Source organism: Schistocerca serialis, unplaced genomic scaffold (genome assembly GCF_023864345.2).
Source record: "Schistocerca serialis cubense isolate TAMUIC-IGC-003099 unplaced genomic scaffold, iqSchSeri2.2 HiC_scaffold_366, whole genome shotgun sequence".
Lineage (NCBI taxonomy): Eukaryota > Metazoa > Arthropoda > Insecta > Orthoptera > Acrididae > Schistocerca > Schistocerca serialis.
In genome coordinates, this window is record NW_026047940.1 from 1 (window position 1) to 23,915 (window position 23,915).

The following is a 23,915-nucleotide window of genomic DNA, read 5'->3' on the forward strand; positions in this document are numbered from 1 at the left end:
TTTTCCTTCGCGGGAAATCAGTGCTCCTGTTTTCGAGACGGAAAACGTTGGCAGCGGTGGGATTCGAACCCACGCCTCCGAAGAGACTGGTGCCTGAAACCAGCGCCTTAGACCGCTCGGCCACGCTACCTACGCGACGCGGCGGTCACAGGAGCTGCGTTCTACCCCACGAGAACACACCGCAATGGCACAAAACGAGAAGTAAAAATTGGCAGCGGTGGGATTCGAACCCACGCCTCCGAAGAGACTGGTGCCTTAAACCAGCGCCTTAGACCGCTCGGCACGCTACCTACACCAGTGTTCCTGGCATTTGTAGAATGCAGTGCACGACACAGCTTCCTGATCTGTTGCGACTGGTTGCTCGAACATCGCACCTCAAACGACTGCCCTTTTCGAATAGAGATTAACTACACAGGCAGCTGCCAGCGCCCTGGTGCGGCGGCATCGCGTGTTTATAAGGATTCGGTAGTGCCACCTGCAGCCTGAGGAACATGAGCACAAAATCAGGAGGGCACCGTGATTTCAATCACTGGGTCACTATCGTCATTGCAGCGACAGCAAGGCAGAACTTTAAAAAGTGCCGTGACCCGGATTCGAGCCTGGGTTGTCGCGGCCACAACGCAATGTCCTGACCACTAGACGATCACGGCCACGGAGCCACCGCGGAATTCAACTCTCGCGACTGCAAGTGGCTGTGCACAGCAAAGCTCGGCCGACTGTGTCTCGCAACAGCTGTGTCAGACGCGGTCTCCATTATATGTATACTGGCAAACGAACGTGCCCGCGCTGATGGACACTGAGCAGAGTGGTTAGCTGCATTCAACCCCCGTGGCAATGTCTTGCAGTCCTCCAAGTCTGTTGGCCGCAGGTATGTGCCCGGATAAGAGGTGGACAGATGTCGCATCTCTCTCGCCGTCACTTGTGGCCGCGAATCATATTTTACGTAGTTTTCTGCAAGCGTCAGCGGAGCGTCAGTCGAGCTAAGTCGGGACAAGTCGCATAAGAGGAGCAATAAAATGTGCATTTCCGGTACCGGGAATCGAACCCAGGCCTCCTGGGCGAGAGCCAGGCATCCAGCCACCAGACGACACCGGATAACGACACAAGCACTCGTCCAACAAACTCGGCGAGCGTCCACCGCTACTTGACGACAACTGCAAAATTAACGTTTCCACTTCGTAGAACGGCATGCTCGGGACGTATCTCGTGGAGACGAACGCCAGCAATCATGAGACCAAACTGCGCCGGTGAATCCTGTTGTTACACCACGCACCACTGTGCTACGACAGTTTAAGAAAGCGACGCTCACGCTTTGCTGCGCTTTTTCCTTCGCGGGAAATCAGTGCTCCTGTTTTCGAGACGGAAAACGTTGGCAGCGGTGGGATTCGAACCCACGCCTCCGAAGAGACTGGTGCCTGAAACCAGCGCCTTAGACCGCTCGGCCACGCTACCTACGCGACGCGGCGGTCACAGGAGCTGCGTTCTACCCCACGAGAACACACCGCAATGGCACAAAAACGAGAAGTAAAAATTGGCAGCGGTGGGATTCGAACCCACGCCTCCGAAGAGACTGGTGCCTTAAACCAGCGCCTTAGACCGCTCGGCCACGCTACCTACACCAGTGTTCCTGGCATTTGTAGAATGCAGTGCACGACACAGCTTCCTGATCTGTTGCGACTGGTTGCTCGAACATCGCACCTCAAACGACTGCCCTTTTCGAATAGAGATTAACTACACAGGCAGCTGCCAGCGCCCTGGTGCGGCGGCATCGCGTGTTTATAAGGATTCGGTAGTGCCACCTGCAGCCTGAGGAACATGAGCACAAAATCAGGAGGGCACCGTGATTTCAATCACTGGGTCACTATCGTCATTGCAGCGACAGCAAGGCAGAACTTTAAAAAGTGCCGTGACCCGGATTCGAGCCTGGGTTGTCGCGGCCACAACGCAATGTCCTGACCACTAGACGATCACGGCCACGGAGCCACCGCGGAATTCAACTCTCGCGACTGCAAGTGGCTGTGCACAGCAAAGCTCGGCCGACTGTGTCTCGCAACAGCTGTGTCAGACGCGGTCTCCATTATATGTATACTGGCAAACGAACGTGCCCGCGCTGATGGACACTGAGCAGAGTGGTTAGCTGCATTCAACCCCCGTGGCAAGTCCTCCAAGTCTGTTGGCCGCAGGTATGTGCCCGGATAAGAGGTGGACAGATGTCGCATCTCTCTCGCCGTCACTTGTGGCCGCGAATCATATTTTACGTAGTTTTCTGCAAGCGTCAGCGGAGCGTCAGTCGAGCTAAGTCGGGACAAGTCGCATAAGAGGAGCAATAAAATGTGCATTTCCGGTACCGGGAATCGAACCCAGGCCTCCTGGGCGAGAGCCAGGCATCCCAGCCACCAGACGACACCGGATAACGACACAAGCACTCGTCCAACAAACTCGGCGAGCGTCCACCCGCTACTTGACGACAACTGCAAAAATTAACGTTTCCACTTCGTAGAACGGCATGCTCGGGACGTATCTCGTGGAGACGAACGCCAGCAATCATGAGACCAAACTGCGCCGGTGATCCTGTTGTTACACCACGCACCACTGTGCTACGACAGTTTAAGAAAGCGACGCTCACGCTTTGCTGCGCTTTTTCCTTCGCGGGAAATCAGTGCTCCTGTTTTCGAGACGGAAAACGTTGGCAGCGGTGGGATTCGAACCCACGCCTCCGAAGAGACTGGTGCCTGAAACCAGCGCCTTAGACCGCTCGGCCACGCTACCTACGCGACGCGGCGGTCACAGGAGCTGCGTTCTACCCCACGAGAACACACCGCAATGGCACAAAAACGAGAAGTAAAAATTGGCAGCGGTGGGATTCGAACCCACGCCTCCGAAGAGACTGGTGCCTTAAACCAGCGCCTTAGACCGCTCGGCCACGCTACCTACACCAGTGTTCCTGGCATTTGTAGAATGCAGTGCACGACACAGCTTCCTGATCTGTTGCGACTGGTTGCTCGAACATCGCACCTCAAACGACTGCCCTTTTTCGAATAGAGATTAACTACACAGGCAGCTGCCAGCGCCCTGGTGCGGCGGCATCGCGTGTTTATAAGGATTCGGTAGTGCCACCTGCAGCCTGAGGAACATGAGCACAAAATCAGGAGGGCACCGTGATTTCAATCACTGGGGTCACTATCGTCATTGCAGCGACAGCAAGGCAGAACTTTAAAAAAGTGCCGTGACCCGGATTCGAGCCTGGGTTGTCGCGGCCACAACGCAATGTCCTGACCACTAGACGATCACGGCCACGGAGCCACCGCGGAATTCAACTCTCGCGACTGCAAGTGGCTGTGCACAGCAAAGCTCGGCCGACTGTGTCTCGCAACAGCTGTGTCAGACGCGGTCTCCATTATATGTATACTGGCAAACGAACGTGCCCGCGCTGATGGACACTGAGCAGAGTGGTTATGCTGCATTCAACCCCCGTGGCAATGTCTTGCAGTCCTCCAAGTCTGTTGGCCGCAGGTATGTGCCCGGATAAGAGGTGGACAGATGTCGCATCTCTCTCGCCGTCACTTGTGGCCGCGAATCATATTTTACGTAGTTTTCTGCAAGCGTCAGCGGAGCGTCAGTCGAGCTAAGTCGGGACAAGTCGCATAAGAGGAGCAATAAAATGTGCATTTCCGGTACCGGGAATCGAACCCAGGCCTCCTGGGCGAGAGCCAGGCATCCCAGCCACCAGACGACACCGGATAACGACACAAGCACTCGTCCAACAAACTCGGCGAGCGTCCACCCGCTACTTGACGACAACTGCAAAAATTAACGTTTCCACTTCGTAGAACGGCATGCTCGGGACGTATCTCGTGGAGACGAACGCCCCAGCAATCATGAGACCAAACTGCGCCGGTGAATCCTGTTGTTACACCACGCACCACTGTGCTACGACAGTTTAAGAAAGCGACGCTCACGCTTTGCTGCGCTTTTTCCTTCGCGGGAAATCAGTGCTCCTGTTTTCGAGACGGAAAACGTTGGCAGCGGTGGGATTCGAACCCACGCCTCCGAAGAGACTGGTGCCTGAAACCAGCGCCTTAGACCGCTCGGCCACGCTACCTACGCGACGCGGCGGTCACAGGAGCTGCGTTCTACCCCACGAGAACACACCGCAATGGCACAAAAACGAGAAGTAAAAATTGGCAGCGGTGGGATTCGAACCCACGCCTCCGAAGAGACTGGTGCCTTAAACCAGCGCCTTAGACCGCTCGGCCACGCTACCTACACCAGTGTTCCTGGCATTTGTAGAATGCAGTGCACGACACAGCTTCCTGATCTGTTGCGACTGGTTGCTCGAACATCGCACCTCAAACGACTGCCCTTTTCGAATAGAGATTAACTACACAGGCAGCTGCCAGCGCCCTGGTGCGGCGGCATCGCGTGTTTATAAGGATTCGGTAGTGCCACCTGCAGCCTGAGGAACATGAGCACAAAATCAGGAGGGCACCGTGATTTCAATCACTGGGTCACTATCGTCATTGCAGCGACAGCAAGGCAGAACTTTAAAAAGTGCCGTGACCCGGATTCGAGCCTGGGTTGTCGCGGCCACAACGCAATGTCCTGACCACTAGACGATCACGGCCACGGAGCCACCGCGGAATTCAACTCTCGCGACTGCAAGTGGCTGTGCACAGCAAAGCTCGGCCGACTGTGTCTCGCAACAGCTGTGTCAGACGCGGTCTCCATTATATGTATACTGGCAAACGAACGTGCCCGCGCTGATGGACACTGAGCAGAGTGGTTAGCTGCATTCAACCCCCGTGGCAATGTCTTGCAGTCCTCCAAGTCTGTTGGCCGCAGGTATGTGCCCGGATAAGAGGTGGACAGATGTCGCATCTCTCTCGCCGTCACTTGTGGCCGCGAATCATATTTTACGTAGTTTTCTGCAAGCGTCAGCGGAGCGTCAGTCGAGCTAAGTCGGGACAAGTCGCATAAGAGGAGCAATAAAATGTGCATTTCCGGTACCGGGAATCGAACCCAGGCCTCCTGGGCGAGAGCCAGGCATCCCAGCCACCAGACGACACCGGATAACGACACAAGCACTCGTCCAACAAACTCGGCGAGCGTCCACCCGCTACTTGACGACAACTGCAAAAATTAACGTTTCCACTTCGTAGAACGGCATGCTCGGGACGTATCTCGTGGAGACGAACGCCAGCAATCATGAGACCAAACTGCGCCGGTGAATCCTGTTGTTACACCACGCACCACTGTGCTACGACAGTTTAAGAAAGCGACGCTCACGCTTTGCTGCGCTTTTTCCTTCGCGGGAAATCAGTGCTCCTGTTTTCGAGACGGAAAACGTTGGCAGCGGTGGGATTCGAACCCACGCCTCCGAAGAGACTGGTGCCTGAAACCAGCGCCTTAGACCGCTCGGCCACGCTACCTACGCGACGCGGCGGTCACAGGAGCTGCGTTCTACCCCACGAGAACACACCGCAATGGCACAAAAACGAGAAGTAAAAATTGGCAGCGGTGGGATTCGAACCCACGCCTCCGAAGAGACTGGTGCCTTAAACCAGCGCCTTAGACCGCTCGGCCACGCTACCTACACCAGTGTTCCTGGCATTTGTAGAATGCAGTGCACGACACAGCTTCCTGATCTGTTGCGACTGGTTGCTCGAACATCGCACCTCAAACGACTGCCCTTTTCGAATAGAGATTAACTACACAGGCAGCTGCCAGCGCCCTGGTGCGGCGGCATCGCGTGTTTATAAGGATTCGGTAGTGCCACCTGCAGCCTGAGGAACATGAGCACAAAATCAGGAGGGCACCGTGATTTCAATCACTGGGTCACTATCGTCATTGCAGCGACAGCAAGGCAGAACTTTAAAAAGTGCCGTGACCCGGATTCGAGCCTGGGTTGTCGCGGCCACAACGCAATGTCCTGACCACTAGACGATCACGGCCACGGAGCCACCGCGGAATTCAACTCTCGCGACTGCAAGTGGCTGTGCACAGCAAAGCTCGGCCGACTGTGTCTCGCAACAGCTGTGTCAGACGCGGTCTCCATTATATGTATACTGGCAAACGAACGTGCCCGCGCTGATGGACACTGAGCAGAGTGGTTAGCTGCATTCAACCCCCGTGGCAATGTCTTGCAGTCCTCCAAGTCTGTTGGCCGCAGGTATGTGCCCGGATAAGAGGTGGACAGATGTCGCATCTCTCTCGCCGTCACTTGTGGCCGCGAATCATATTTTACGTAGTTTTCTGCAAGCGTCAGCGGAGCGTCAGTCGAGCTAAGTCGGGACAAGTCGCATAAGAGGAGCAATAAAATGTGCATTTCCGGTACCGGGAATCGAACCCAGGCCTCCTGGGCGAGAGCCAGGCATCCCAGCCACCAGACGACACCGGATAACGACACAAGCACTCGTCCAACAAACTCGGCGAGCGTCCACCCGCTACTTGACGACAACTGCAAAAATTAACGTTTCCACTTCGTAGAACGGCATGCTCGGGACGTATCTCGTGGAGACGAACGCCAGCAATCATGAGACCAAACTGCGCCGGTGAATCCTGTTGTTACACCACGCACCACTGTGCTACGACAGTTTAAGAAAGCGACGCTCACGCTTTGCTGCGCTTTTTCCTTCGCGGGAAATCAGTGCTCCTGTTTTCGAGACGGAAAACGTTGGCAGCGGTGGGATTCGAACCCACGCCTCCGAAGAGACTGGTGCCTGAAACCAGCGCCTTAGACCGCTCGGCCACGCTACCTACGCGACGCGGCGGTCACAGGAGCTGCGTTCTACCCCACGAGAACACACCGCAATGGCACAAAAACGAGAAGTAAAAATTGGCAGCGGTGGGATTCGAACCCACGCCTCCGAAGAGACTGGTGCCTTAAACCAGCGCCTTAGACCGCTCGGCCACGCTACCTACACCAGTGTTCCTGGCATTTGTAGAATGCAGTGCACGACACAGCTTCCTGATCTGTTGCGACTGGTTGCTCGAACATCGCACCTCAAACGACTGCCCTTTTCGAATAGAGATTAACTACACAGGCAGCTGCCAGCGCCCTGGTGCGGCGGCATCGCGTGTTTATAAGGATTCGGTAGTGCCACCTGCAGCCTGAGGAACATGAGCACAAAATCAGGAGGGCACCGTGATTTCAATCACTGGGTCACTATCGTCATTGCAGCGACAGCAAGGCAGAACTTTAAAAAGTGCCGTGACCCGGATTCGAGCCTGGGTTGTCGCGGCCACAACGCAATGTCCTGACCACTAGACGATCACGGCCACGGAGCCACCGCGGAATTCAACTCTCGCGACTGCAAGTGGCTGTGCACAGCAAAGCTCGGCCGACTGTGTCTCGCAACAGCTGTGTCAGACGCGGTCTCCATTATATGTATACTGGCAAACGAACGTGCCCGCGCTGATGGACACTGAGCAGAGTGGTTAGCTGCATTCAACCCCCGTGGCAATGTCTTGCAGTCCTCCAAGTCTGTTGGCCGCAGGTATGTGCCCGGATAAGAGGTGGACAGATGTCGCATCTCTCTCGCCGTCACTTGTGGCCGCGAATCATATTTTACGTAGTTTTCTGCAAGCGTCAGCGGAGCGTCAGTCGAGCTAAGTCGGGACAAGTCGCATAAGAGGAGCAATAAAATGTGCATTTCCGGTACCGGGAATCGAACCCAGGCCTCCTGGGCGAGAGCCAGGCATCCCAGCCACCAGACGACACCGGATAACGACACAAGCACTCGTCCAACAAACTCGGCGAGCGTCCACCCGCTACTTGACGACAACTGCAAAAATTAACGTTTCCACTTCGTAGAACGGCATGCTCGGGACGTATCTCGTGGAGACGAACGCCAGCAATCATGAGACCAAACTGCGCCGGTGAATCCTGTTGTTACACCACGCACCACTGTGCTACGACAGTTTAAGAAAGCGACGCTCACGCTTTGCTGCGCTTTTTCCTTCGCGGGAAATCAGTGCTCCTGTTTTCGAGACGGAAAACGTTGGCAGCGGTGGGATTCGAACCCACGCCTCCGAAGAGACTGGTGCCTGAAACCAGCGCCTTAGACCGCTCGGCCACGCTACCTACGCGACGCGGCGGTCACAGGAGCTGCGTTCTACCCCACGAGAACACACCGCAATGGCACAAAAACGAGAAGTAAAAATTGGCAGCGGTGGGATTCGAACCCACGCCTCCGAAGAGACTGGTGCCTTAAACCAGCGCCTTAGACCGCTCGGCCACGCTACCTACACCAGTGTTCCTGGCATTTGTAGAATGCAGTGCACGACACAGCTTCCTGATCTGTTGCGACTGGTTGCTCGAACATCGCACCTCAAACGACTGCCCTTTTCGAATAGAGATTAACTACACAGGCAGCTGCCAGCGCCCTGGTGCGGCGGCATCGCGTGTTTATAAGGATTCGGTAGTGCCACCTGCAGCCTGAGGAACATGAGCACAAAATCAGGAGGGCACCGTGATTTCAATCACTGGGTCACTATCGTCATTGCAGCGACAGCAAGGCAGAACTTTAAAAAGTGCCGTGACCCGGATTCGAGCCTGGGTTGTCGCGGCCACAACGCAATGTCCTGACCACTAGACGATCACGGCCACGGAGCCACCGCGGAATTCAACTCTCGCGACTGCAAGTGGCTGTGCACAGCAAAGCTCGGCCGACTGTGTCTCGCAACAGCTGTGTCAGACGCGGTCTCCATTATATGTATACTGGCAAACGAACGTGCCCGCGCTGATGGACACTGAGCAGAGTGGTTAGCTGCATTCAACCCCCGTGGCAATGTCTTGCAGTCCTCCAAGTCTGTTGGCCGCAGGTATGTGCCCGGATAAGAGGTGGACAGATGTCGCATCTCTCTCGCCGTCACTTGTGGCCGCGAATCATATTTTACGTAGTTTTCTGCAAGCGTCAGCGGAGCGTCAGTCGAGCTAAGTCGGGACAAGTCGCATAAGAGGAGCAATAAAATGTGCATTTCCGGTACCGGGAATCGAACCCAGGCCTCCTGGGCGAGAGCCAGGCATCCCAGCCACCAGACGACACCGGATAACGACACAAGCACTCGTCCAACAAACTCGGCGAGCGTCCACCCGCTACTTGACGACAACTGCAAAAATTAACGTTTCCACTTCGTAGAACGGCATGCTCGGGACGTATCTCGTGGAGACGAACGCCAGCAATCATGAGACCAAACTGCGCCGGTGAATCCTGTTGTTACACCACGCACCACTGTGCTACGACAGTTTAAGAAAGCGACGCTCACGCTTTGCTGCGCTTTTTCCTTCGCGGGAAATCAGTGCTCCTGTTTTCGAGACGGAAAACGTTGGCAGCGGTGGGATTCGAACCCACGCCTCCGAAGAGACTGGTGCCTGAAACCAGCGCCTTAGACCGCTCGGCCACGCTACCTACGCGACGCGGCGGTCACAGGAGCTGCGTTCTACCCCACGAGAACACACCGCAATGGCACAAAAACGAGAAGTAAAAATTGGCAGCGGTGGGATTCGAACCCACGCCTCCGAAGAGACTGGTGCCTTAAACCAGCGCCTTAGACCGCTCGGCCACGCTACCTACACCAGTGTTCCTGGCATTTGTAGAATGCAGTGCACGACACAGCTTCCTGATCTGTTGCGACTGGTTGCTCGAACATCGCACCTCAAACGACTGCCCTTTTCGAATAGAGATTAACTACACAGGCAGCTGCCAGCGCCCTGGTGCGGCGGCATCGCGTGTTTATAAGGATTCGGTAGTGCCACCTGCAGCCTGAGGAACATGAGCACAAAATCAGGAGGGCACCGTGATTTCAATCACTGGGTCACTATCGTCATTGCAGCGACAGCAAGGCAGAACTTTAAAAAGTGCCGTGACCCGGATTCGAGCCTGGGTTGTCGCGGCCACAACGCAATGTCCTGACCACTAGACGATCACGGCCACGGAGCCACCGCGGAATTCAACTCTCGCGACTGCAAGTGGCTGTGCACAGCAAAGCTCGGCCGACTGTGTCTCGCAACAGCTGTGTCAGACGCGGTCTCCATTATATGTATACTGGCAAACGAACGTGCCCGCGCTGATGGACACTGAGCAGAGTGGTTAGCTGCATTCAACCCCCGTGGCAATGTCTTGCAGTCCTCCAAGTCTGTTGGCCGCAGGTATGTGCCCGGATAAGAGGTGGACAGATGTCGCATCTCTCTCGCCGTCACTTGTGGCCGCGAATCATATTTTACGTAGTTTTCTGCAAGCGTCAGCGGAGCGTCAGTCGAGCTAAGTCGGGACAAGTCGCATAAGAGGAGCAATAAAATGTGCATTTCCGGTACCGGGAATCGAACCCAGGCCTCCTGGGCGAGAGCCAGGCATCCCAGCCACCAGACGACACCGGATAACGACACAAGCACTCGTCCAACAAACTCGGCGAGCGTCCACCCGCTACTTGACGACAACTGCAAAAATTAACGTTTCCACTTCGTAGAACGGCATGCTCGGGACGTATCTCGTGGAGACGAACGCCAGCAATCATGAGACCAAACTGCGCCGGTGAATCCTGTTGTTACACCACGCACCACTGTGCTACGACAGTTTAAGAAAGCGACGCTCACGCTTTGCTGCGCTTTTTCCTTCGCGGGAAATCAGTGCTCCTGTTTTCGAGACGGAAAACGTTGGCAGCGGTGGGATTCGAACCCACGCCTCCGAAGAGACTGGTGCCTGAAACCAGCGCCTTAGACCGCTCGGCCACGCTACCTACGCGACGCGGCGGTCACAGGAGCTGCGTTCTACCCCACGAGAACACACCGCAATGGCACAAAAACGAGAAGTAAAAATTGGCAGCGGTGGGATTCGAACCCACGCCTCCGAAGAGACTGGTGCCTTAAACCAGCGCCTTAGACCGCTCGGCCACGCTACCTACACCAGTGTTCCTGGCATTTGTAGAATGCAGTGCACGACACAGCTTCCTGATCTGTTGCGACTGGTTGCTCGAACATCGCACCTCAAACGACTGCCCTTTTCGAATAGAGATTAACTACACAGGCAGCTGCCAGCGCCCTGGTGCGGCGGCATCGCGTGTTTATAAGGATTCGGTAGTGCCACCTGCAGCCTGAGGAACATGAGCACAAAATCAGGAGGGCACCGTGATTTCAATCACTGGGTCACTATCGTCATTGCAGCGACAGCAAGGCAGAACTTTAAAAAGTGCCGTGACCCGGATTCGAGCCTGGGTTGTCGCGGCCACAACGCAATGTCCTGACCACTAGACGATCACGGCCACGGAGCCACCGCGGAATTCAACTCTCGCGACTGCAAGTGGCTGTGCACAGCAAAGCTCGGCCGACTGTGTCTCGCAACAGCTGTGTCAGACGCGGTCTCCATTATATGCATACTGGCAAACGAACGTGCCCGCGCTGATGGACACTGAGCAGAGTGGTTAGCTGCATTCAACCCCCGTGGCAATGTCTTGCAGTCCTCCAAGTCTGTTGGCCGCAGGTATGTGCCCGGATAAGAGGTGGACAGATGTCGCATCTCTCTCGCCGTCACTTGTGGCCGCGAATCATATTTTACGTAGTTTTCTGCAAGCGTCAGCGAAGCGTCAGTCGAGCTAAGTCGGGACAAGTCGCATAAGAGGAGCAATAAAATGTGCATTTCCGGTACCGGGAATCGAACCCAGGCCTCCTGGGCGAGAGCCAGGCATCCCAGCCACCAGACGACACCGGATAACGACACAAGCACTCGTCCAACAAACTCGGCGAGCGTCCACCCGCTACTTGACGACAACTGCAAAAATTAACGTTTCCACTTCGTAGAACGGCATGCTCGGGACGTATCTCGTGGAGACGAACGCCAGCAATCATGAGACCAAACTGCGCCGGTGAATCCTGTTGTTACACCACGCACCACTGTGCTACGACAGTTTAAGAAAGCGACGCTCACGCTTTGCTGCGCTTTTTCCTTCGCGGGAAATCAGTGCTCCTGTTTTCGAGACGGAAAACGTTGGCAGCGGTGGGATTCGAACCCACGCCTCCGAAGAGACTGGTGCCTGAAACCAGCGCCTTAGACCGCTCGGCCACGCTACCTACGCGACGCGGCGGTCACAGGAGCTGCGTTCTACCCCACGAGAACACACCGCAATGGCACAAAAACGAGAAGTAAAAATTGGCAGCGGTGGGATTCGAACCCACGCCTCCGAAGAGACTGGTGCCTTAAACCAGCGCCTTAGACCGCTCGGCCACGCTACCTACACCAGTGTTCCTGGCATTTGTAGAATGCAGTGCACGACACAGCTTCCTGATCTGTTGCGACTGGTTGCTCGAACATCGCACCTCAAACGACTGCCCTTTTCGAATAGAGATTAACTACACAGGCAGCTGCCAGCGCCCTGGTGCGGCGGCATCGCGTGTTTATAAGGATTCGGTAGTGCCACCTGCAGCCTGAGGAACATGAGCACAAAATCAGGAGGGCACCGTGATTTCAATCACTGGGTCACTATCGTCATTGCAGCGACAGCAAGGCAGAACTTTAAAAAGTGCCGTGACCCGGATTCGAGCCTGGGTTGTCGCGGCCACAACGCAATGTCCTGACCACTAGACGATCACGGCCACGGAGCCACCGCGGAATTCAACTCTCGCGACTGCAAGTGGCTGTGCACAGCAAAGCTCGGCCGACTGTGTCTCGCAACAGCTGTGTCAGACGCGGTCTCCATTATATGCATACTGGCAAACGAACGTGCCCGCGCTGATGGACACTGAGCAGAGTGGTTAGCTGCATTCAACCCCCGTGGCAATGTCTTGCAGTCCTCCAAGTCTGTTGGCCGCAGGTATGTGCCCGGATAAGAGGTGGACAGATGTCGCATCTCTCTCGCCGTCACTTGTGGCCGCGAATCATATTTTACGTAGTTTTCTGCAAGCGTCAGCGGAGCGTCAGTCGAGCTAAGTCGGGACAAGTCGCATAAGAGGAGCAATAAAATGTGCATTTCCGGTACCGGGAATCGAACCCAGGCCTCCTGGGCGAGAGCCAGGCATCCCAGCCACCAGACGACACCGGATAACGACACAAGCACTCGTCCAACAAACTCGGCGAGCGTCCACCCGCTACTTGACGACAACTGCAAAAATTAACGTTTCCACTTCGTAGAACGGCATGCTCGGGACGTATCTCGTGGAGACGAACGCCAGCAATCATGAGACCAAACTGCGCCGGTGAATCCTGTTGTTACACCACGCACCACTGTGCTACGACAGTTTAAGAAAGCGACGCTCACGCTTTGCTGCGCTTTTTCCTTCGCGGGAAATCAGTGCTCCTGTTTTCGAGACGGAAAACGTTGGCAGCGGTGGGATTCGAACCCACGCCTCCGAAGAGACTGGTGCCTGAAACCAGCGCCTTAGACCGCTCGGCCACGCTACCTACGCGACGCGGCGGTCACAGGAGCTGCGTTCTACCCCACGAGAACACACCGCAATGGCACAAAAACGAGAAGTAAAAATTGGCAGCGGTGGGATTCGAACCCACGCCTCCGAAGAGACTGGTGCCTTAAACCAGCGCCTTAGACCGCTCGGCCACGCTACCTACACCAGTGTTCCTGGCATTTGTAGAATGCAGTGCACGACACAGCTTCCTGATCTGTTGCGACTGGTTGCTCGAACATCGCACCTCAAACGACTGCCCTTTTCGAATAGAGATTAACTACACAGGCAGCTGCCAGCGCCCTGGTGCGGCGGCATCGCGTGTTTATAAGGATTCGGTAGTGCCACCTGCAGCCTGAGGAACATGAGCACAAAATCAGGAGGGCACCGTGATTTCAATCACTGGGTCACTATCGTCATTGCAGCGACAGCAAGGCAGAACTTTAAAAAGTGCCGTGACCCGGATTCGAGCCTGGGTTGTCGCGGCCACAACGCAATGTCCTGACCACTAGACGATCACGGCCACGGAGCCACCGCGGAATTCAACTCTCGCGACTGCAAGTGGCTGTGCACAGCAAAGCTCGGCCGACTGTGTCTCGCAACAGCTGTGTCAGACGCGGTCTCCATTATATGCATACTGGCAAACGAACGTGCCCGCGCTGATGGACACTGAGCAGAGTGGTTAGCTGCATTCAACCCCCGTGGCAATGTCTTGCAGTCCTCCAAGTCTGTTGGCCGCAGGTATGTGCCCGGATAAGAGGTGGACAGATGTCGCATCTCTCTCGCCGTCACTTGTGGCCGCGAATCATATTTTACGTAGTTTTCTGCAAGCGTCAGCGGAGCGTCAGTCGAGCTAAGTCGGGACAAGTCGCATAAGAGGAGCAATAAAATGTGCATTTCCGGTACCGGGAATCGAACCCAGGCCTCCTGGGCGAGAGCCAGGCATCCCAGCCACCAGACGACACCGGATAACGACACAAGCACTCGTCCAACAAACTCGGCGAGCGTCCACCCGCTACTTGACGACAACTGCAAAAATTAACGTTTCCACTTCGTAGAACGGCATGCTCGGGACGTATCTCGTGGAGACGAACGCCAGCAATCATGAGACCAAACTGCGCCGGTGAATCCTGTTGTTACACCACGCACCACTGTGCTACGACAGTTTAAGAAAGCGACGCTCACGCTTTGCTGCGCTTTTTCCTTCGCGGGAAATCAGTGCTCCTGTTTTCGAGACGGAAAACGTTGGCAGCGGTGGGATTCGAACCCACGCCTCCGAAGAGACTGGTGCCTGAAACCAGCGCCTTAGACCGCTCGGCCACGCTACCTACGCGACGCGGCGGTCACAGGAGCTGCGTTCTACCCCACGAGAACACACCGCAATGGCACAAAAACGAGAAGTAAAAATTGGCAGCGGTGGGATTCGAACCCACGCCTCCGAAGAGACTGGTGCCTTAAACCAGCGCCTTAGACCGCTCGGCCACGCTACCTACACCAGTGTTCCTGGCATTTGTAGAATGCAGTGCACGACACAGCTTCCTGATCTGTTGCGACTGGTTGCTCGAACATCGCACCTCAAACGACTGCCCTTTTCGAATAGAGATTAACTACACAGGCAGCTGCCAGCGCCCTGGTGCGGCGGCATCGCGTGTTTATAAGGATTCGGTAGTGCCACCTGCAGCCTGAGGAACATGAGCACAAAATCAGGAGGGCACCGTGATTTCAATCACTGGGTCACTATCGTCATTGCAGCGACAGCAAGGCAGAACTTTAAAAAGTGCCGTGACCCGGATTCGAGCCTGGGTTGTCGCGGCCACAACGCAATGTCCTGACCACTAGACGATCACGGCCACGGAGCCACCGCGGAATTCAACTCTCGCGACTGCAAGTGGCTGTGCACAGCAAAGCTCGGCCGACTGTGTCTCGCAACAGCTGTGTCAGACGCGGTCTCCATTATATGCATACTGGCAAACGAACGTGCCCGCGCTGATGGACACTGAGCAGAGTGGTTAGCTGCATTCAACCCCCGTGGCAATGTCTTGCAGTCCTCCAAGTCTGTTGGCCGCAGGTATGTGCCCGGATAAGAGGTGGACAGATGTCGCATCTCTCTCGCCGTCACTTGTGGCCGCGAATCATATTTTACGTAGTTTTCTGCAAGCGTCAGCGGAGCGTCAGTCGAGCTAAGTCGGGACAAGTCGCATAAGAGGAGCAATAAAATGTGCATTTCCGGTACCGGGAATCGAACCCAGGCCTCCTGGGCGAGAGCCAGGCATCCCAGCCACCAGACGACACCGGATAACGACACAAGCACTCGTCCAACAAACTCGGCGAGCGTCCACCCGCTACTTGACGACAACTGCAAAAATTAACGTTTCCACTTCGTAGAACGGCATGCTCGGGACGTATCTCGTGGAGACGAACGCCAGCAATCATGAGACCAAACTGCGCCGGTGAATCCTGTTGTTACACCACGCACCACTGTGCTACGACAGTTTAAGAAAGCGACGCTCACGCTTTGCTGCGCTTTTTCCTTCGCGGGAAATCAGTGCTCCTGTTTTCGAGACGGAAAACGTTGGCAGCGGTGGGATTCGAACCCACGCCTCCGAAGAGACTGGTGCCTGAAACCAGCGCCTTAGACCGCTCGGCCACGCTACCTACGCGACGCGGCGGTCACAGGAGCTGCGTTCTACCCCACGAGAACACACCGCAATGGCACAAAAACGAGAAGTAAAAATTGGCAGCGGTGGGATTCGAACCCACGCCTCCGAAGAGACTGGTGCCTTAAACCAGCGCCTTAGACCGCTCGGCCACGCTACCTACACCAGTGTTCCTGGCATTTGTAGAATGCAGTGCACGACACAGCTTCCTGATCTGTTGCGACTGGTTGCTCGAACATCGCACCTCAAACGACTGCCCTTTTCGAATAGAGATTAACTACACAGGCAGCTGCCAGCGCCCTGGTGCGGCGGCATCGCGTGTTTATAAGGATTCGGTAGTGCCACCTGCAGCCTGAGGAACATGAGCACAAAATCAGGAGGGCACCGTGATTTCAATCACTGGGTCACTATCGTCATTGCAGCGACAGCAAGGCAGAACTTTAAAAAGTGCCGTGACCCGGATTCGAGCCTGGGTTGTCGCGGCCACAACGCAATGTCCTGACCACTAGACGATCACGGCCACGGAGCCACCGCGGAATTCAACTCTCGCGACTGCAAGTGGCTGTGCACAGCAAAGCTCGGCCGACTGTGTCTCGCAACAGCTGTGTCAGACGCGGTCTCCATTATATGCATACTGGCAAACGAACGTGCCCGCGCTGATGGACACTGAGCAGAGTGGTTAGCTGCATTCAACCCCCGTGGCAATGTCTTGCAGTCCTCCAAGTCTGTTGGCCGCAGGTATGTGCCCGGATAAGAGGTGGACAGATGTCGCATCTCTCTCGCCGTCACTTGTGGCCGCGAATCATATTTTACGTAGTTTTCTGCAAGCGTCAGCGGAGCGTCAGTCGAGCTAAGTCGGGACAAGTCGCATAAGAGGAGCAATAAAATGTGCATTTCCGGTACCGGGAATCGAACCCAGGCCTCCTGGGCGAGAGCCAGGCATCCCAGCCACCAGACGACACCGGATAACGACACAAGCACTCGTCCAACAAACTCGGCGAGCGTCCACCCGCTACTTGACGACAACTGCAAAAATTAACGTTTCCACTTCGTAGAACGGCATGCTCGGGACGTATCTCGTGGAGACGAACGCCAGCAATCATGAGACCAAACTGCGCCGGTGAATCCTGTTGTTACACCACGCACCACTGTGCTACGACAGTTTAAGAAAGCGACGCTCACGCTTTGCTGCGCTTTTTCCTTCGCGGGAAATCAGTGCTCCTGTTTTCGAGACGGAAAACGTTGGCAGCGGTGGGATTCGAACCCACGCCTGCGAAGAGACTGGTGCCTGAAACCAGCGCCTTAGACCGCTCGGCCACGCTACCTACGCGACGCGGCGGTCACAGGAGCTGCGTTCTACCCCACGAGAACACACCGCAATGGCACAAAAACGAGAAGTAAAAATTGGCAGCGGTGGGATTCGAACCCACGCCTCCGAAGAGACTGGTGCCTTAAACCAGCGCCTTAGACCGCTCGGCCACGCTACCTACACCAGTGTTCCTGGCATTTGTAGAATGCAGTGCACGACACAGCTTCCTGATCTGTTGCGACTGGTTGCTCGAACATCGCACCTCAAACGACTGCCCTTTTCGAATAGAGATTAACTACACAGGCAGCTGCCAGCGCCCTGGTGCGGCGGCATCGCGTGTTTATAAGGATTCGGTAGTGCCACCTGCAGCCTGAGGAACATGAGCACAAAATCAGGAGGGCACCGTGATTTCAATCACTGGGTCACTATCGTCATTGCAGCGACAGCAAGGCAGAACTTTAAAAAGTGCCGTGACCCGGATTCGAGCCTGGGTTGTCGCGGCCACAACGCAATGTCCTGACCACTAGACGATCACGGCCACGGAGCCACCGCGGAATTCAACTCTCGCGACTGCAAGTGGCTGTGCACAGCAAAGCTCGGCCGACTGTGTCTCGCAACAGCTGTGTCAGACGCGGTCTCCATTATATGCATACTGGCAAACGAACGTGCCCGCGCTGATGGACACTGAGCAGAGTGGTTAGCTGCATTCAACCCCCGTGGCAATGTCTTGCAGTCCTCCAAGTCTGTTGGCCGCAGGTATGTGCCCGGATAAGAGGTGGACAGATGTCGCATCTCTCTCGCCGTCACTTGTGGCCGCGAATCATATTTTACGTAGTTTTCTGCAAGCGTCAGCGGAGCGTCAGTCGAGCTAAGTCGGGACAAGTCGCATAAGAGGAGCAATAAAATGTGCATTTCCGGTACCGGGAATCGAACCCAGGCCTCCTGGGCGAGAGCCAGGCATCCCAGCCACCAGACGACACCGGATAACGACACAAGCACTCGTCCAACAAACTCGGCGAGCGTCCACCCGCTACTTGACGACAACTGCAAAAATTAACGTTTCCACTTCGTAGAACGGCATGCTCGGGACGTATCTCGTGGAGACGAACGCCAGCAATCATGAGACCAAACTGCGCCGGTGAATCCTGTTGTTACACCACGCACCACTGTGCTACGACAGTTTAAGAAAGCGACGCTCACGCTTTGCTGCGCTTTTTCCTTCGCGGGAAATCAGTGCTCCTGTTTTCGAGACGGAAAACGTTGGCAGCGGTGGGATTCGAACCCACGCCTCCGAAGAGACTGGTGCCTGAAACCAGCGCCTTAGACCGCTCGGCCACGCTACCTACGCGACGCGGCGGTCACAGGAGCTGCGTTCTACCCCACGAGAACACACCGCAATGGCACAAAAACGAGAAGTAAAAATTGGCAGCGGTGGGATTCGAACCCACGCCTCCGAAGAGACTGGTGCCTTAAACCAGCGCCTTAGACCGCTCGGCCACGCTACCTACACCAGTGTTCCTGGCATTTGTAGAATGCAGTGCACGACACAGCTTCCTGATCTGTTGCGACTGGTTGCTCGAACATCGCACCTCAAACGACTGCCCTTTTCGAATAGAGATTAACTACACAGGCAGCTGCCAGCGCCCTGGTGCGGCGGCATCGCGTGTTTATAAGGATTCGGTAGTGCCACCTGCAGCCTGAGGAACATGAGCACAAAATCAGGAGGGCACCGTGATTTCAATCACTGGGTCACTATCGTCATTGCAGCGACAGCAAGGCAGAACTTTAAAAAGTGCCGTGACCCGGATTCGAGCCTGGGTTGTCGCGGCCACAACGCAATGTCCTGACCACTAGACGATCACGGCCACGGAGCCACCGCGGAATTCAACTCTCGCGACTGCAAGTGGCTGTGCACAGCAAAGCTCGGCCGACTGTGTCTCGCAACAGCTGTGTCAGACGCGGTCTCCATTATATGCATACTGGCAAACGAACGTGCCCGCGCTGATGGACACTGAGCAGAGTGGTTAGCTGCATTCAACCCCCGTGGCAATGTCTTGCAGTCCTCCAAGTCTGTTGGCCGCAGGTATGTGCCCGGATAAGAGGTGGACAGATGTCGCATCTCTCTCGCCGTCACTTGTGGCCGCGAATCATATTTTACGTAGTTTTCTGCAAGCGTCAGCGGAGCGTCAGTCGAGCTAAGTCGGGACAAGTCGCATAAGAGGAGCAATAAAATGTGCATTTCCGGTACCGGGAATCGAACCCAGGCCTCCTGGGCGAGAGCCAGGCATCCCAGCCACCAGACGACACCGGATAACGACACAAGCACTCGTCCAACAAACTCGGCGAGCGTCCACCCGCTACTTGACGACAACTGCAAAAATTAACGTTTCCACTTCGTAGAACGGCATGCTCGGGACGTATCTCGTGGAGACGAACGCCAGCAATCATGAGACCAAACTGCGCCGGTGAATCCTGTTGTTACACCACGCACCACTGTGCTACGACAGTTTAAGAAAGCGACGCTCACGCTTTGCTGCGCTTTTTCCTTCGCGGGAAATCAGTGCTCCTGTTTTCGAGACGGAAAACGTTGGCAGCGGTGGGATTCGAACCCACGCCTCCGAAGAGACTGGTGCCTGAAACCAGCGCCTTAGACCGCTCGGCCACGCTACCTACGCGACGCGGCGGTCACAGGAGCTGCGTTCTACCCCACGAGAACACACCGCAATGGCACAAAAACGAGAAGTAAAAATTGGCAGCGGTGGGATTCGAACCCACGCCTCCGAAGAGACTGGTGCCTTAAACCAGCGCCTTAGACCGCTCGGCCACGCTACCTACACCAGTGTTCCTGGCATTTGTAGAATGCAGTGCACGACACAGCTTCCTGATCTGTTGCGACTGGTTGCTCGAACATCGCACCTCAAACGACTGCCCTTTTCGAATAGAGATTAACTACACAGGCAGCTGCCAGCGCCCTGGTGCGGCGGCATCGCGTGTTTATAAGGATTCGGTAGTGCCACCTGCAGCCTGAGGAACATGAGCACAAAATCAGGAGGGCACCGTGATTTCAATCACTGGGTCACTATCGTCATTGCAGCGACAGCAAGGCAGAACTTTAAAAAGTGCCGTGACCCGGATTCGAGCCTGGGTTGTCGCGGCCACAACGCAATGTCCTGACCACTAGACGATCACGGCCACGGAGCCACCGCGGAATTCAACTCTCGCGACTGCAAGTGGCTGTGCACAGCAAAGCTCGGCCGACTGTGTCTCGCAACAGCTGTGTCAGACGCGGTCTCCATTATATGCATACTGGCAAACGAACGTGCCCGCGCTGATGGACACTGAGCAGAGTGGTTAGCTGCATTCAACCCCCGTGGCAATGTCTTGCAGTCCTCCAAGTCTGTTGGCCGCAGGTATGTGCCCGGATAAGAGGTGGACAGATGTCGCATCTCTCTCGCCGTCACTTGTGGCCGCGAATCATATTTTACGTAGTTTTCTGCAAGCGTCAGCGGAGCGTCAGTCGAGCTAAGTCGGGACAAGTCGCATAAGAGGAGCAATAAAATGTGCATTTCCGGTACCGGGAATCGAACCCAGGCCTCCTGGGCGAGAGCCAGGCATCCCAGCCACCAGACGACACCGGATAACGACACAAGCACTCGTCCAACAAACTCGGCGAGCGTCCACCCGCTACTTGACGACAACTGCAAAAATTAACGTTTCCACTTCGTAGAACGGCATGCTCGGGACGTATCTCGTGGAGACGAACGCCAGCAATCATGAGACCAAACTGCGCCGGTGAATCCTGTTGTTACACCACGCACCACTGTGCTACGACAGTTTAAGAAAGCGACGCTCACGCTTTGCTGCGCTTTTTCCTTCGCGGGAAATCAGTGCTCCTGTTTTCGAGACGGAAAACGTTGGCAGCGGTGGGATTCGAACCCACGCCTCCGAAGAGACTGGTGCCTGAAACCAGCGCCTTAGACCGCTCGGCCACGCTACCTACGCGACGCGGCGGTCACAGGAGCTGCGTTCTACCCCACGAGAACACACCGCAATGGCACAAAAACGAGAAGTAAAAATTGGCAGCGGTGGGATTCGAACCCACGCCTCCGAAGAGACTGGTGCCTTAAACCAGCGCCTTAGACCGCTCGGCCACGCTACCTACACCAGTGTTCCTGGCATTTGTAGAATGCAGTGCACGACACAGCTTCCTGATCTGTTGCGACTGGTTGCTCGAACATCGCACCTCAAACGACTGCCCTTTTCGAATAGAGATTAACTACACAGGCAGCTGCCAGCGCCCTGGTGCGGCGGCATCGCGTGTTTATAAGGATTCGGTAGTGCCACCTGCAGCCTGAGGAACATGAGCACAAAATCAGGAGGGCACCGTGATTTCAATCACTGGGTCACTATCGTCATTGCAGCGACAGCAAGGCAGAACTTTAAAAAGTGCCGTGACCCGGATTCGAGCCTGGGTTGTCGCGGCCACAACGCAATGTCCTGACCACTAGACGATCACGGCCACGGAGCCACCGCGGAATTCAACTCTCGCGACTGCAAGTGGCTGTGCACAGCAAAGCTCGGCCGACTGTGTCTCGCAACAGCTGTGTCAGACGCGGTCTCCATTATATGTATACTGGCAAACGAACGTGCCCGCGCTGATGGACACTGAGCAGAGTGGTTAGCTGCATTCAACCCCCGTGGCAATGTCTTGCAGTCCTCCAAGTCTGTTGGCCGCAGGTATGTGCCCGGATAAGAGGTGGACAGATGTCGCATCTCTCTCGCCGTCACTTGTGGCCGCGAATCATATTTTACGTAGTTTTCTGCAAGCGTCAGCGGAGCGTCAGTCGAGCTAAGTCGGGACAAGTCGCATAAGAGGAGCAATAAAATGTGCATTTCCGGTACCGGGAATCGAACCCAGGCCTCCTGGGCGAGAGCCAGGCATCCCAGCCACCAGACGACACCGGATAACGACACAAGCACTCGTCCAACAAACTCGGCGAGCGTCCACCCGCTACTTGACGACAACTGCAAAAATTAACGTTTCCACTTCGTAGAACGGCATGCTCGGGACGTATCTCGTGGAGACGAACGCCAGCAATCATGAGACCAAACTGCGCCGGTGAATCCTGTTGTTACACCACGCACCACTGTGCTACGACAGTTTAAGAAAGCGACGCTCACGCTTTGCTGCGCTTTTTCCTTCGCGGGAAATCAGTGCTCCTGTTTTCGAGACGGAAAACGTTGGCAGCGGTGGGATTCGAACCCACGCCTCCGAAGAGACTGGTGCCTGAAACCAGCGCCTTAGACCGCTCGGCCACGCTACCTACGCGACGCGGCGGTCACAGGAGCTGCGTTCTACCCCACGAGAACACACCGCAATGGCACAAAAACGAGAAGTAAAAATTGGCAGCGGTGGGATTCGAACCCACGCCTCCGAAGAGACTGGTGCCTTAAACCAGCGCCTTAGACCGCTCGGCCACGCTACCTACACCAGTGTTCCTGGCATTTGTAGAATGCAGTGCACGACACAGCTTCCTGATCTGTTGCGACTGGTTGCTCGAACATCGCACCTCAAACGACTGCCCTTTTCGAATAGAGATTAACTACACAGGCAGCTGCCAGCGCCCTGGTGCGGCGGCATCGCGTGTTTATAAGGATTCGGTAGTGCCACCTGCAGCCTGAGGAACATGAGCACAAAATCAGGAGGGCACCGTGATTTCAATCACTGGGTCACTATCGTCATTGCAGCGACAGCAAGGCAGAACTTTAAAAAGTGCCGTGACCCGGATTCGAGCCTGGGTTGTCGCGGCCACAACGCAATGTCCTGACCACTAGACGATCACGGCCACGGAGCCACCGCGGAATTCAACTCTCGCGACTGCAAGTGGCTGTGCACAGCAAAGCTCGGCCGACTGTGTCTCGCAACAGCTGTGTCAGACGCGGTCTCCATTATATGTATACTGGCAAACGAACGTGCCCGCGCTGATGGACACTGAGCAGAGTGGTTAGCTGCATTCAACCCCCGTGGCAATGTCTTGCAGTCCTCCAAGTCTGTTGGCCGCAGGTATGTGCCCGGATAAGAGGTGGACAGATGTCGCATCTCTCTCGCCGTCACTTGTGGCCGCGAATCATATTTTACGTAGTTTTCTGCAAGCGTCAGCGGAGCGTCAGTCGAGCTAAGTCGGGACAAGTCGCATAAGAGGAGCAATAAAATGTGCATTTCCGGTACCGGGAATCGAACCCAGGCCTCCTGGGCGAGAGCCAGGCATCCCAGCCACCAGACGACACCGGATAACGACACAAGCACTCGTCCAACAAACTCGGCGAGCGTCCACCCGCTACTTGACGACAACTGCAAAAATTAACGTTTCCACTTCGTAGAACGGCATGCTCGGGACGTATCTCGTGGAGACGAACGCCAGCAATCATGAGACCAAACTGCGCCGGTGAATCCTGTTGTTACACCACGCACCACTGTGCTACGACAGTTTAAGAAAGCGACGCTCACGCTTTGCTGCGCTTTTTCCTTCGCGGGAAATCAGTGCTCCTGTTTTCGAGA

General features: G+C 55.6%; 36 non-coding genes across 36 annotated transcripts; all 36 read right to left on the bottom strand.

The window, feature by feature from the left end:
• Positions 1 to 48: 48 nt before the first annotated feature.
• Positions 49 to 130, bottom strand: Trnal-cag (transfer RNA leucine (anticodon CAG)). Its single transcript has one exon. It is a non-coding gene; the product is annotated as a tRNA-Leu (tRNA).
• Positions 131 to 209: 79 nt separating this feature from the next.
• Positions 210 to 290, bottom strand: Trnal-aag (transfer RNA leucine (anticodon AAG)). The gene has a single exon. It is a non-coding gene; the product is annotated as a tRNA-Leu (tRNA).
• Positions 291 to 1,370: 1,080 nt separating this feature from the next.
• Positions 1,371 to 1,452, bottom strand: Trnal-cag (transfer RNA leucine (anticodon CAG)). The gene has a single exon. It is a non-coding gene; the product is annotated as a tRNA-Leu (tRNA).
• An 80-nt stretch (positions 1,453 to 1,532) lies between these two features.
• On the bottom strand, positions 1,533 to 1,614 carry Trnal-aag (transfer RNA leucine (anticodon AAG)). Its single transcript has one exon. It is a non-coding gene; the product is annotated as a tRNA-Leu (tRNA).
• Positions 1,615 to 2,687: 1,073 nt separating this feature from the next.
• Trnal-cag (transfer RNA leucine (anticodon CAG)) lies at positions 2,688 to 2,769 on the bottom strand. Its single transcript has one exon. It is a non-coding gene; the product is annotated as a tRNA-Leu (tRNA).
• Positions 2,770 to 2,849: 80 nt separating this feature from the next.
• On the bottom strand, positions 2,850 to 2,931 carry Trnal-aag (transfer RNA leucine (anticodon AAG)). Its single transcript has one exon. It is a non-coding gene; the product is annotated as a tRNA-Leu (tRNA).
• A 1,089-nt stretch (positions 2,932 to 4,020) lies between these two features.
• Positions 4,021 to 4,102, bottom strand: Trnal-cag (transfer RNA leucine (anticodon CAG)). Its single transcript has one exon. It is a non-coding gene; the product is annotated as a tRNA-Leu (tRNA).
• An 80-nt stretch (positions 4,103 to 4,182) lies between these two features.
• Trnal-aag (transfer RNA leucine (anticodon AAG)) lies at positions 4,183 to 4,264 on the bottom strand. Its single transcript has one exon. It is a non-coding gene; the product is annotated as a tRNA-Leu (tRNA).
• A 1,083-nt stretch (positions 4,265 to 5,347) lies between these two features.
• Trnal-cag (transfer RNA leucine (anticodon CAG)) lies at positions 5,348 to 5,429 on the bottom strand. Its single transcript has one exon. It is a non-coding gene; the product is annotated as a tRNA-Leu (tRNA).
• Positions 5,430 to 5,509: 80 nt separating this feature from the next.
• On the bottom strand, positions 5,510 to 5,591 carry Trnal-aag (transfer RNA leucine (anticodon AAG)). Its single transcript has one exon. It is a non-coding gene; the product is annotated as a tRNA-Leu (tRNA).
• A 1,083-nt stretch (positions 5,592 to 6,674) lies between these two features.
• On the bottom strand, positions 6,675 to 6,756 carry Trnal-cag (transfer RNA leucine (anticodon CAG)). Its single transcript has one exon. It is a non-coding gene; the product is annotated as a tRNA-Leu (tRNA).
• An 80-nt stretch (positions 6,757 to 6,836) lies between these two features.
• Positions 6,837 to 6,918, bottom strand: Trnal-aag (transfer RNA leucine (anticodon AAG)). The gene has a single exon. It is a non-coding gene; the product is annotated as a tRNA-Leu (tRNA).
• A 1,083-nt stretch (positions 6,919 to 8,001) lies between these two features.
• Trnal-cag (transfer RNA leucine (anticodon CAG)) lies at positions 8,002 to 8,083 on the bottom strand. The gene has a single exon. It is a non-coding gene; the product is annotated as a tRNA-Leu (tRNA).
• Positions 8,084 to 8,163: 80 nt separating this feature from the next.
• On the bottom strand, positions 8,164 to 8,245 carry Trnal-aag (transfer RNA leucine (anticodon AAG)). Its single transcript has one exon. It is a non-coding gene; the product is annotated as a tRNA-Leu (tRNA).
• Positions 8,246 to 9,328: 1,083 nt separating this feature from the next.
• Positions 9,329 to 9,410, bottom strand: Trnal-cag (transfer RNA leucine (anticodon CAG)). Its single transcript has one exon. It is a non-coding gene; the product is annotated as a tRNA-Leu (tRNA).
• Positions 9,411 to 9,490: 80 nt separating this feature from the next.
• Positions 9,491 to 9,572, bottom strand: Trnal-aag (transfer RNA leucine (anticodon AAG)). The gene has a single exon. It is a non-coding gene; the product is annotated as a tRNA-Leu (tRNA).
• Positions 9,573 to 10,655: 1,083 nt separating this feature from the next.
• On the bottom strand, positions 10,656 to 10,737 carry Trnal-cag (transfer RNA leucine (anticodon CAG)). Its single transcript has one exon. It is a non-coding gene; the product is annotated as a tRNA-Leu (tRNA).
• An 80-nt stretch (positions 10,738 to 10,817) lies between these two features.
• Trnal-aag (transfer RNA leucine (anticodon AAG)) lies at positions 10,818 to 10,899 on the bottom strand. Its single transcript has one exon. It is a non-coding gene; the product is annotated as a tRNA-Leu (tRNA).
• A 1,083-nt stretch (positions 10,900 to 11,982) lies between these two features.
• On the bottom strand, positions 11,983 to 12,064 carry Trnal-cag (transfer RNA leucine (anticodon CAG)). Its single transcript has one exon. It is a non-coding gene; the product is annotated as a tRNA-Leu (tRNA).
• Positions 12,065 to 12,144: 80 nt separating this feature from the next.
• Positions 12,145 to 12,226, bottom strand: Trnal-aag (transfer RNA leucine (anticodon AAG)). Its single transcript has one exon. It is a non-coding gene; the product is annotated as a tRNA-Leu (tRNA).
• A 1,083-nt stretch (positions 12,227 to 13,309) lies between these two features.
• On the bottom strand, positions 13,310 to 13,391 carry Trnal-cag (transfer RNA leucine (anticodon CAG)). Its single transcript has one exon. It is a non-coding gene; the product is annotated as a tRNA-Leu (tRNA).
• An 80-nt stretch (positions 13,392 to 13,471) lies between these two features.
• On the bottom strand, positions 13,472 to 13,553 carry Trnal-aag (transfer RNA leucine (anticodon AAG)). Its single transcript has one exon. It is a non-coding gene; the product is annotated as a tRNA-Leu (tRNA).
• A 1,083-nt stretch (positions 13,554 to 14,636) lies between these two features.
• Positions 14,637 to 14,718, bottom strand: Trnal-cag (transfer RNA leucine (anticodon CAG)). The gene has a single exon. It is a non-coding gene; the product is annotated as a tRNA-Leu (tRNA).
• Positions 14,719 to 14,798: 80 nt separating this feature from the next.
• Positions 14,799 to 14,880, bottom strand: Trnal-aag (transfer RNA leucine (anticodon AAG)). The gene has a single exon. It is a non-coding gene; the product is annotated as a tRNA-Leu (tRNA).
• Positions 14,881 to 15,963: 1,083 nt separating this feature from the next.
• Trnal-cag (transfer RNA leucine (anticodon CAG)) lies at positions 15,964 to 16,045 on the bottom strand. The gene has a single exon. It is a non-coding gene; the product is annotated as a tRNA-Leu (tRNA).
• An 80-nt stretch (positions 16,046 to 16,125) lies between these two features.
• Trnal-aag (transfer RNA leucine (anticodon AAG)) lies at positions 16,126 to 16,207 on the bottom strand. The gene has a single exon. It is a non-coding gene; the product is annotated as a tRNA-Leu (tRNA).
• A 1,083-nt stretch (positions 16,208 to 17,290) lies between these two features.
• On the bottom strand, positions 17,291 to 17,372 carry Trnal-cag (transfer RNA leucine (anticodon CAG)). The gene has a single exon. It is a non-coding gene; the product is annotated as a tRNA-Leu (tRNA).
• Positions 17,373 to 17,452: 80 nt separating this feature from the next.
• Positions 17,453 to 17,534, bottom strand: Trnal-aag (transfer RNA leucine (anticodon AAG)). Its single transcript has one exon. It is a non-coding gene; the product is annotated as a tRNA-Leu (tRNA).
• Positions 17,535 to 18,617: 1,083 nt separating this feature from the next.
• Trnal-cag (transfer RNA leucine (anticodon CAG)) lies at positions 18,618 to 18,699 on the bottom strand. The gene has a single exon. It is a non-coding gene; the product is annotated as a tRNA-Leu (tRNA).
• An 80-nt stretch (positions 18,700 to 18,779) lies between these two features.
• Trnal-aag (transfer RNA leucine (anticodon AAG)) lies at positions 18,780 to 18,861 on the bottom strand. Its single transcript has one exon. It is a non-coding gene; the product is annotated as a tRNA-Leu (tRNA).
• A 1,083-nt stretch (positions 18,862 to 19,944) lies between these two features.
• Positions 19,945 to 20,026, bottom strand: Trnal-cag (transfer RNA leucine (anticodon CAG)). The gene has a single exon. It is a non-coding gene; the product is annotated as a tRNA-Leu (tRNA).
• Positions 20,027 to 20,106: 80 nt separating this feature from the next.
• Positions 20,107 to 20,188, bottom strand: Trnal-aag (transfer RNA leucine (anticodon AAG)). The gene has a single exon. It is a non-coding gene; the product is annotated as a tRNA-Leu (tRNA).
• Positions 20,189 to 21,271: 1,083 nt separating this feature from the next.
• On the bottom strand, positions 21,272 to 21,353 carry Trnal-cag (transfer RNA leucine (anticodon CAG)). The gene has a single exon. It is a non-coding gene; the product is annotated as a tRNA-Leu (tRNA).
• Positions 21,354 to 21,433: 80 nt separating this feature from the next.
• On the bottom strand, positions 21,434 to 21,515 carry Trnal-aag (transfer RNA leucine (anticodon AAG)). Its single transcript has one exon. It is a non-coding gene; the product is annotated as a tRNA-Leu (tRNA).
• A 1,083-nt stretch (positions 21,516 to 22,598) lies between these two features.
• Trnal-cag (transfer RNA leucine (anticodon CAG)) lies at positions 22,599 to 22,680 on the bottom strand. The gene has a single exon. It is a non-coding gene; the product is annotated as a tRNA-Leu (tRNA).
• Positions 22,681 to 22,760: 80 nt separating this feature from the next.
• On the bottom strand, positions 22,761 to 22,842 carry Trnal-aag (transfer RNA leucine (anticodon AAG)). The gene has a single exon. It is a non-coding gene; the product is annotated as a tRNA-Leu (tRNA).
• Between the last annotated feature and the right edge of the window lie 1,073 nt (positions 22,843 to 23,915).